The sequence below is a fragment of the Eleutherodactylus coqui genome, chromosome 2, assembly GCF_035609145.1.
Source record: "Eleutherodactylus coqui strain aEleCoq1 chromosome 2, aEleCoq1.hap1, whole genome shotgun sequence".
In the NCBI taxonomy this organism is placed as follows: domain Eukaryota; kingdom Metazoa; phylum Chordata; class Amphibia; order Anura; family Eleutherodactylidae; genus Eleutherodactylus; species Eleutherodactylus coqui.
The window spans coordinates 324,431,708-324,442,192 of NC_089838.1; the positions used below are offsets into that span (position 1 = coordinate 324,431,708).

Here is a 10,485-nt window from a genome sequence, read left to right on the forward strand (position 1 = left end):
CCAAGCTAGAGGAGGTACAACAGGCTACTAGAGCCTCCCTACAAGTGGACAGTGTTCTACTTCTGCTCTGATATTGTAATCACTTACTTATATCAATGTTACAATCACACAGGCCGCTTTCACACGGACATGAAACTCATGCAAGATTTGTGCGTTGCGAGATGCAGAAATCTCACGCGATCATGAACCCCATTCTTTTGAAGGGAGTCGTATACACGAGCAATACAAAAATTGGGGCATGTCCTATCTCTTCCCATTCCTCCGAACGCATCACCCATTGATGTCAGTGGGAGCTTTTAATGTATCGCTTGGCTCTCGCATGCCGTGCGATGTGCATACGAGTGCGATGCGAGGTTTACCATTGAAATCAATTGGAAACACCTCTGATCCTCTATCACGTGAGAGGAGCGGTATTTCACAGATATGATGCGAGGCGCATCTGGGGTAAATCGCACGTTCATGACTGCGTAGGTAGTCACAGAGAAAGTTCCATTCCATTCCGACAACTCCTACTAGGGGAGGGATTGGTCTGACAATAAGTGTGCATATATTTATGTATTCCTTCTGGGGGATGGGTTACTTTGAGTGTATATATTATTTAACTTCCAGTATATTGATATGTGAATGTGTGGAATAATAGACAAGGGATTGATTGCTGAAGGATCACATAAGTCTGCCCTGACAGGTAGACCTGCACCACCTGCTCTGCATGCACTACTCTGTATGGGGTCACCTTCCAGAAGTGTTAGCAATGTAAGAATAAGCTTTAACCTAACCACAATACACTAACTGTATAATAGAACATTCAGCTAATAAAAGGTTGTGAGAGAAGAAGCCAAACTAAAAAGATCTTCAACTAAGTTTTAAAAGTTGTGCTGCATTGGCCGGGAATCGAACCCGGGCCTCCCGCGTGGCAGGCGAGAATTCTACCACTGAACCACCAATGCTTACTTATTTTGCTAAAAAAACAGAAGACTCCTACAGAAAGCAAGCTGAGATTTCATGCAGAACTCGGCAATCAGTGCGCAAAGTTACCGGAGAGGTGGAGATCACATCCATCATCAGCAGTGACTGCAGTAATAACTCGGATAGGCCTGCTGCAGGGGGATACCAGAGATCTGCTGCTGGGAGATACCAGAGATCTGCTGCAGGGAGATACAAGAGACCTGCTGCAGGGAGATACCAGAGACCTGCTGCAGGGAGATACAAGATACCTGCTGCAGGGAGATACCAGAGACCTGCTGCAGGGAGATACAAGAAACCTGCTGCAAGGGGATACCAGAGACTTGCTGCAGGGAGATACCAGAGACCTGCTGCAGGGAGATACCAGAGACCTGCTGCAGGGAGATACAAGAGATCTGCTGCAGGGAGATACCAGAGATCTGCTGCAGGGGGATACCAGAGATCTGCTGCAGGGAGATATGAGAGATCTGCTGCAGGGAGATACCAGAGATCTGCTGCAGGGGGATACCAGAGATCTGCTGCAGGGAGATACAAGAGATCTGCTGCAGGGAGATACAAGAGATCTGCTGCAGGGAGATACCAGAGATCTGCTGCAGGGGGATACCAGAGACCTGCTGCAGGGGGATACCAGAGACCTGCTGCAGGGAGATACCAGAGATCTGCTGCAGGGAGATACAAGAGACCTGCTGCAGGGAGATACCAGAGACCTGCTGCAGGGAGATACAAGAGATCTGCTGCAGGGAGATACGAGAGACCTGCTGCAGGGAGATACCAGAGATCTGCTGCAGGGAGATGCAAGAGATCTGCTGCAGGGAGATGCAAGAGATCTGCTGCAGGGAGATGCAAGAGATCTGCTGCAGGGAGATGCAAGAGATCTGCTGCAGGGAGATACAAGAGACCTGCTGCAAGGGGATACAAGAGATCTGCTGCAGGGAGATACGAGAGACCTGCTGCAGGGAGATACCAGAGACCTGCTGCAGAGAGACACGAGAGACCTACTGCAGGGAGACACGAGAGACCTGCAGCAGGGAGATACCAGAGATCTGCTGCAGGGAGATACCAGAGACCTGCTGCAGGGAGATACGATCGACCTGCTGCAGGGAGACGCGAGAGACCTGCTGCAGGGCGATACCAGAGATCTGCTGCAGGGGGATACCAGAGACCTGCTGCAGGGAGATACCAGAAACCTGCTGCAAGGGGATAAAAGAGATCTGCTGCAGGGAGATACGAGAGACCTGCTGCAGGGAGGTACCAGAGACCTGCTGCAGGGAGATACCAGAGACCTGCTGCAGGGAGACACGAGAGACCTGCTGCAGGGCGATACCAGAGACCTGCTGCAGGGAGATACCAGAGACCTGCTGCAGGGAGATACCAGAGACCTGCTGCAGGGCGATACCAGAGACCTGCTGCAGGGAGACACGAGCGACCTGCTGCAGGGAGATACCAGAGATCTGCTGCAGGGAGATACCAGAGATCTGCTGCAGGGAGACACGAGAGATCTGCTGCTGGGAGATCTGCTGCAGGGAGGTACCAGAGACCTGCTGCAGGGAGATACCAGAGATCTGCTGCAGGGAGATACCAGAGACCTGCTGCAGGGAGATACGATCGACCTGCTGCAGGGAGACGTGAGAGACCTGCTGCAGGGAGATACCAGAGACCTGCTGCAGGGCGATACCAGAGATCTGCTGCAGGGAGATACCAGAGACCTGCTGCAGGGAGATACCAGAGACCTGCTGCAGGGAGATACCAGAGACCTGCTGCAGGGAGATACGAGAGACCTTTTGCAGGGAGATACGAGAGACCTGCTGCAGGGAGATACCAGAGACCTGCTGCAGGGAGATACCAGAGACCTGCTGCAGGGAGACACGAGAGACCTGCTGCAGGGAGATACCAGAGACCTGCTGCAGGGAGATACCAGAGATCTGCTGCAGGGAGATACCAGAGATCTGCTGCAGGGAGACGCGAGAGACTTGCTGCAGGGCGATACCAGAGATCTGCTGCACGGAGGTACCAGAGATCTGCTGCAGGGAGATACGAGAGACCTGCTGCAGGGAGATACCAGAGATCTGCTGCAGGGAGATACCAGAAACCTGCTGCAAGGGGATACAAGAGATCTACTGCAGGGAGACACGAGAGACCTGCTGCAGGGAGATACGAGAGACCTGCTGCAGGGAGATACGAGAGATCTGCTGCAGGGAGAAGCAAGAGATCTGCTGCAGGGAGATACAATAGATCTGCTGCAGGGAGATACCAGAGACCTGCTGCAGGGAGATGCAAGAGATCTGCTGCAGGGAGATGCAAGAGATCTGCTGCAGGGAGATGCAAGAGATCTGCTGCAGGGAGATGCCGGAGATCTGCTGCAGGGAGATACCAGAGACCTGCTGCAGAGAGACACGAGAGACCTACTGCAGGGAGACACGAGAGACCTGCAGCAGGGAGATACCAGAGATCTGCTGCAGGGAGATACCAGAGACCTGCTGCAGGGAGATACGATCGACCTGCTGCAGGGAGACGCGAGAGACCTGCTGCAGGGCGATACCAGAGATCTGCTGCAGGGGGATACCAGAGACCTGTTGCAGGAGGATACCAGATACCTGTTGCAGGGGGATACCAGAGACCTGCTGCAGGGAGATACCAGAGATCTGCTGCAGGGAGATACCAGAAACCTGCTGCAAGGGGATAAAAGGGATCTGCTGCAGGGAGATACGAGAGACCTGCTGCAGGGAGGTACCAGAGACCTGCTGCAGGGAGATACCAGAGACCTGCTGCAGGGAGACACGAGAGACCTGCTGCAGGGCGATTCCAGAGACCTGCTGCAGGGAGATACCAGAGACCTGCTGCAGGGAGATACCAGAAACCTGCTGCAGGGAGATACCAGAGACCTGCTGCAGGGAGACACGAGAGACCTGCTGCAGGGCGATACCAGAGACCTGCTGCAGGGAGACACGAGCGACCTGCTGCAGGGAGATACCAGAGATCTGCTGCAGGGAGATACCAGAGACCTGCTGCAGGGAGACACGAGAGATCTGCTGCTGGGAGATCTGCTGCAGGGAGATACCAGAGACCTGCTGCAGGGAGATACCAGAGATCTGCTGCAGGGAGATACCAGAGACCTGCTGCAGGGAGATACGATCGACCTGCTGCAGGGAGACGTGAGAGACCTGCTGCAGGGAGATACCAGAGACCTGCTGCAGGGCGATACCAGAGATCTGCTGCAGGGAGATACCAGAAACCTGCTGCAGGGAGATACCAGAGACCTGCTGCAGGGAGATACCAGAGACCTGCTGCAGGGAGATACCAGAGACCTGCTGCAGGGAGATACGAGAGACCTTTTGCAGGGAGATACGAGAGACCTGCTGCAGGGAGATACCAGAGACCTGCTGCAGGGAGATACCAGAGACCTGCTGCAGGGAGACACGAGAGACCTGCTGCAGGGAGATACCAGAGACCTGCTGCAGGGAGATACCAGAGATCTGCTGCAGGGAGATACCAGAGATCTGCTGCAGGGAGATACGAGAGACCTGCTGCAGGGAGATACCAGAGATCTGCTGCAGGGAGATACCAGAAACCTGCTGCAAGGGGATACAAGAGATCTACTGCAGGGAGACACGAGAGACCTGCTGCAGGGAGATACGAGAGACCTGCTGCAGGGAGATACGAGAGATCTGCTGCAGGGAGATGCAAGAGATCTGCTGCAGGGAGATACAATAGATCTGCTGCAGGGAGATACCAGAGACCTGCTGCAGGGAGATGCAAGAGATCTGCTGCAGGGAGATGCAAGAGATCTGCTGCAGGGAGATGCCAGAGATCTGCTGCAGGGAGATACAAGAGACCTGCTGCAGGAAAACACGAGAGACCTGCTGCAGGGAGATACGAGAGACCTGCTGCAGGGAGATACCAGAGACTTGCTGCAGGGAGATACCAGAGACCTGCTGCAGGGAGACACGAGAGACCTGCTGCAGGGCGATACCAGAGACCTTTTGCAGGGGGATACCAGAGACCTGCTGCAGGGAGATACCAGAAACCTGCTGCAAGGGGATACGAGAGATCTGCTGCAGGGAGATACGAGAGACCTGCTGCAGGGAGATACCAGAGACCTGCTGCAGGGAGATACCAGAGACCTGCTGCAGGGAGATACCAGAGACCTGCTGCAGGGAGATACCAGAGACCTGCTGCAGGGAGATACCAGAGACCTGCTGCAGGGAGATACCAGAGACCTGCTGCAGGGAGACACGAGAGACCTACTGCAGGGAGACACGAGAGAACTGCTGCAGGGAGATACCAGAGACCTGCTGCAGGGAGATACCAGAGACCTGCTGCAGGGAGATATGAGAGACCTGCTGCAGGGAGATACCAGAGACCTGCTGCAGGGAGACACGAGAGACCTGCTGCAGGGAGATACCAGAGACCTGCTGCAGGGAGATACCAGAGACCTGCTGCAGGGAGATACAAGAGATCTGCTGCAGGGAGATACCAGAAACCTGCTGCAAGGGGATACAAGAGATCTGCTGCAGGGAGATACCAGAGACCTGCTGCAGGGAGACACGAGAGACCTGCTGCAGGGAGATATGAGAGACCTGCTGCAGGGAGATACCAGAGATCTGTGGGATGTTTTCATTTGCATTCATGTTTCTCTCCTATTAGGCTGAATGCAGTCGGTCGGATTCTCGCAGCGGGATGTAACCCTTTCCCCTGCGGTGGCCGCAGCTTACCTGTCCGGCGTCTTCGCTCTGCTCTGCGGACGTGTCGTCTGGCGCACAGCCATAATGCGCAGTGCAGAGCCGGTGTGCATTTGGCCTTATTTTCAATGTTTTGTTTATTTTTATATATTTTCCAGTTCCTTTTATTTCTTACTTCTTCTGCTTTATTTATCTTTATACTTTTTGCACGTTTTTTTGTTATATACTCTTTAGGCTAACCTCACGCTGGCGAGCGCGATATAGTTCTGTGAATCACGGCCACATATCACGCTCCCCTCGCATGACCTCAATGCGCCGCAGCTGTCAGCTGCAGTGGAGGATCGTGGAGTCTATTGAAAGCAACGGGCGCTGCGAGAGCACGCAGCAGAATAGAACAGCCGCGATCTGTATCCTGCATCACATGGCGGTGCCGTGCTGGAAAACATCGCCCATATGTATGACCCCGTTTAATATTTCATATTTGTGCCCCTCGCGCGATTTTCTTCCCTTAGTCCCAGCCCACACGAGCGTGTCCGTACAGCATATTCCGCGCTGTACCAGTGTTGCCGCTCACATGACTGGTGAAAAAAAATGTGTGCAAAAAAAAAATGGCAGCGTGTCCTATGTTGGTGTGTATTATGTGAGCATTCACGCCAAGATAGTACATGGGGATGAGCCTGCAGCCAGTGCACAATGTCATCGTGTACTGACTGCGTGCAGCGCTACCTGATATACTTGTGTAAGCCCAGCCTTAGGGCAGCAGACGACCGTGTGTGCAATTGCGGATGATGAGGTAGATTTGCATGCGTTCTGGTGCTAGTAGTGCACTTTTTGCGTACGCAGGACCTGCTCACATGCGAACGCGACTGTTTGGCCACCTTAGGCTTGTATACAAGATGTGATACAGACAGGCATGCGGGCTCCAGTACCCTGTTGTACTGCCTCTAGCTTGGATACAACATGTGATACGGCCGGACAGAGAGGCTCTAGTACCCTGTTGTACTGCTTCTAGCTTGGATACAAGATGTGATACAGGCGGGCATGGAGGCTCTAGTACCCTGTTGTACCACCTCTTGCTTGGATACAAGATGTGATATGGGCGGGCATGGAGGCTCTAATACCCTGTTGTACCGCCTCTAGCTTGGATACAAGTTGTGATACGGACAGGCATGGAGGCTCTAGTACCCTGTTGTACCACCTCTTGCTTGGATACAAGATGTGATATGGGCGGGCATGGAGGCTCTAGTACCCTATTGAACCGCCTCTAGCTTGGATACAAGATGTGATACAGGCAGGCATGGAGGCTCTAGTACCCTGTTGTACTGCCTCTAGCTTGGATACAAGATGTGATACGGCCGGACAGAGAGGCTCTAGTACCCTGTTGTACTGCTTCTAGCTTGGATACAAGATGTGATATGGGCAGGCATGGAGGCTCTAGTACCCTGTTGTACCACCTCTTGCTTGGATACAAGATGTGATATAGGCGGGCATGGAGGCTCTAGTACCCTATTGTACCGCCTCTAGCTTGGATACAAGATGTGATACAGGCAGGCATGGAGGCTCTAGTACCCTGTTGTACTGCCTCTAGCTTGGATACAAGATGTGACACAGGGACATGTATGTCCTAGTACCCTGTTGTACCACCTCTTGCTTGGATACAAGTTGTGATATGGATGGGCATGGAGGCTCTAGTACCCTGTTGTACCGCCTCTAGCTTGGATACAAGTTGTGATATGGATGGGCATGGAGGCTCTAGTACCCTGTTGTACCGCCTCTAGCTTGGATACAAGATGTGATATGGGCAGGCATGGAGGCTCTAGTACCCTGTTAGGCCACCTCTAGCTTGGATACAAGATATGGTACGGGCGGGCATGGAGACATACAGGTTCCATATGGTATCCTGTGGCATATTGCTCCACATTTGCTGTAACAGAGCCTATACATTAACAATATAATAGAGCATTCAACTAATAGCAGCTTGTGAGAAAAGCAAGACAAGAAGAAGTTAAACCGATTTTTAAAACAGTTTGGTAAAAGTAGTGCTGCATTGGCCGGGAATCGAACCCGGGCCTCCCGCGTGGCAGGCGAGAATTCTACCACTGAACCACCAATGCTTGCTTGTTGTGTAAAAGAACTCATGTCGAAGTCGGCAGTCTGTGCACAAAATTACCGGAGAGGTGGAGATCACATCCATCATCAGCAGTGACTGCAGTAATAACCCGGATAGTGATGGGTCTGCTGCAGGGAGATGCGCAAGACCAGCTGCAGGAAGATGCGTGAGACCAGTTGCAGGGAGATGCGGAGACCAGCTGCAGGGAGATGCATGAGACCAGCTGCAGGGAGATGCATGAGACCAGCTGCAGGGAGATGTATGAGACCAGCTGCAGGGAGATGTATGAGACCAGCTGCAGGGAGATGCATGAGACCAGCTACAGGGAGATGCGCGAGACCAGCTGCAGGGAGATGCGCGAGACCAGCTGCAGGGAGATGCGCAAGACCAGCTGCAGGGAGATGCGCAAGACCAGCTGCAGGGAGATGCGCGAGACCAGCTGCAGGGAGATGTGTGAGACCAGCTGCAGGGAGACGCGTGAGACCAGCTGCAGGGAGATGCGCGAGACCAGCTGCAGGGAGATGCGTGAGACCAGCTGCAGGGAGATGCGTGAGACCAGCTGCAGGGAGATGCGTGAGACCAGCTGCAGGGAGATGCGCGAGACCAGCTGCAGGAAGATGTAAGAGATCTGCTACAGGGAGCTATGGGCAGGCATGGAGGCTCTAGTACCCTGTTGTACAGCCTCTAGCTTGGATACAAGATGTGATACAGGTGGGCATGGAGACTCTAGTACCTTGTTGTACCACCTCTAGCTTGGATACAACATGTGATATGGGGGCATGGAGGCTCTAGTACCCTGTTGTACTACCTCTAGCTTGGATACAAGATGTGATGCGGGCGAGCATGGAGGCTCTAGTACCCTGTTGTACCACCTCTAGCTTGGATACAAGATGTGATACAGGGGGCATGGAGACTCTAGTACCCTGTAGTACCGCCTCTAGCTTGGATACAAGATGTGATGTGGGTGAACATGGAGGCTCTAGTACCCTGTTGCACCGCCTGTAGCTTGGATACATGATGTAACACGGATGGGCATGGAGGTTCTAGTACCCTTTTGTACCTCCTCTAGCTTGGATACAAAATGTGATACAGGCAGGCATGGAGGCTCTAGTACCTTGTTATACCTCCTCTAGCTTGGATATAAGATGTGATGCGGGTGAGCATGGAGGCTCTAGTACCCTGTTGTACTGCCTCTAGCTTGGATACAAGATGTGATGTGGGTGAACATGGAGGCTCTAGTACCCTGTTGTACCATCTGTAGCTTGGATACATAATGTGATATGAATGGGCATGGAGGCTCTAGTACCCTGTTGTACCGCCTCTAGCTTGGATACATGATATGATACAGGTGGGCATGGAGGTTTTAGTATCCTGTTGTACCGCCTCTAGCTTGGATGCATGATTTTATACAGGTGGGCATGGAGGCTCCAGTACCCTTTTGTACCTCCTCTAGCATAGATACAAGATGTGATACGGGTAGGCATGGAGGCTCAAATAACCTTTTGTATCGCCTCTAGCTTGGATACATGATGTGATACAGGTGGTCATGGAGGCTCAAGTACCCTGTTGTACCGCTTCTAGCTTGGATAAAAGATGTGATACGGGCTGGCAATGAAGCTCTAGTACCCTGTTGTACCGCCTCTAGCTTGGATATATGATTTTATACATGTGGGCATGGAGACTCTAGTACCCTGTTGTACCTCCTCTACCTTGGATATAAGATGTGATACGAGCAGAGATGGAGGCTCTAGGACTGTATTGTACAGCCTCTAGCTTGGATACAAGATGTGATACACCTGTGAGAGGGGCATAATATTGGGATGTGAGAAGCTGGATGGTCGTATCGGTGAATTGTCCCCCACTGGCCGTTCTGACCAGACTGTTAGGAGGTGTTGGTCCAGTGGATGGGGGCACAGAAGGTGACCGGGCTCAGGAGGCCCCCAACAGACGACCAGTAGAGAGGAGCATCTGACCAGACTGTTAGGATGTATAGGGACCAGTGGATGGGGTCACACAAGGTGACCAGGCTCAGGAGGCCCCCGACAGACAACCAGTACAGAGGATCGTCTGACAGGCACCAGCAGCTCCAACAGTTTAGTTGTCCGCCATCCAGAGACAGGTGACATTGCGGACAGGCGTAGCGAAGTGCAGAGAAAAAGGCAAAGATTTAAATACAAAATTTGTTCTGCACATGACGGATGGCGAGTGTCCGCGGTCATCTGCGATACAGAAAAGAGAAGGTACATGGGGTCACCGGCCGGGGGCAGAGCCGAATTGTGCCGTGGGCTCCCACATGCGGAATCTGGCTTGTCCTTGTGTAGCCGGCCTGAGATGGAACTGCATGCTGAATTTTGCAGCAAAATGATTGATTTTGAGAAAGAGTGTAGGGACCATGAATGGACATGAAGTACTTGGGGGGCAGAGTGGAAGATCCAAGTGGGTGAAGCTCTATTAGGGTGCCTTCACACGTACCAGAGTATTGCACTAAATGCTGCGGAGTATTCCATTATACAGAAAAAAACACCAAAATCCACGTCTAACATGCGGATTCGAAAATGTCTTAATTCTACCGACAATTCTACATCAAAGTTCACATTTTGACAGCAAAATATTCTACCGCGCCTTACGGAATATTCTGGCGTGAAGTCACTCTTAGGGCGCTTTCACACGGCAGTTTATAGCACATTATGTGCAGTTTTGCTCTTCCCAACTCTTCGGGGTATGGCGCAGCTC

General features: G+C 52.5%; 2 non-coding genes across 2 annotated transcripts; both read right to left on the minus strand.

Annotated features, from left to right (window-relative positions):
* Nucleotides 1-876: 876 nt before the first annotated feature.
* Nucleotides 877-947, minus strand: TRNAG-GCC (transfer RNA glycine (anticodon GCC)). Its single transcript has one exon. It is a non-coding gene; the product is annotated as a tRNA-Gly (tRNA).
* A 6,738-nt stretch (nucleotides 948-7,685) lies between these two features.
* On the minus strand, nucleotides 7,686-7,756 carry TRNAG-GCC (transfer RNA glycine (anticodon GCC)). Its single transcript has one exon. It is a non-coding gene; the product is annotated as a tRNA-Gly (tRNA).
* Between the last annotated feature and the right edge of the window lie 2,729 nt (nucleotides 7,757-10,485).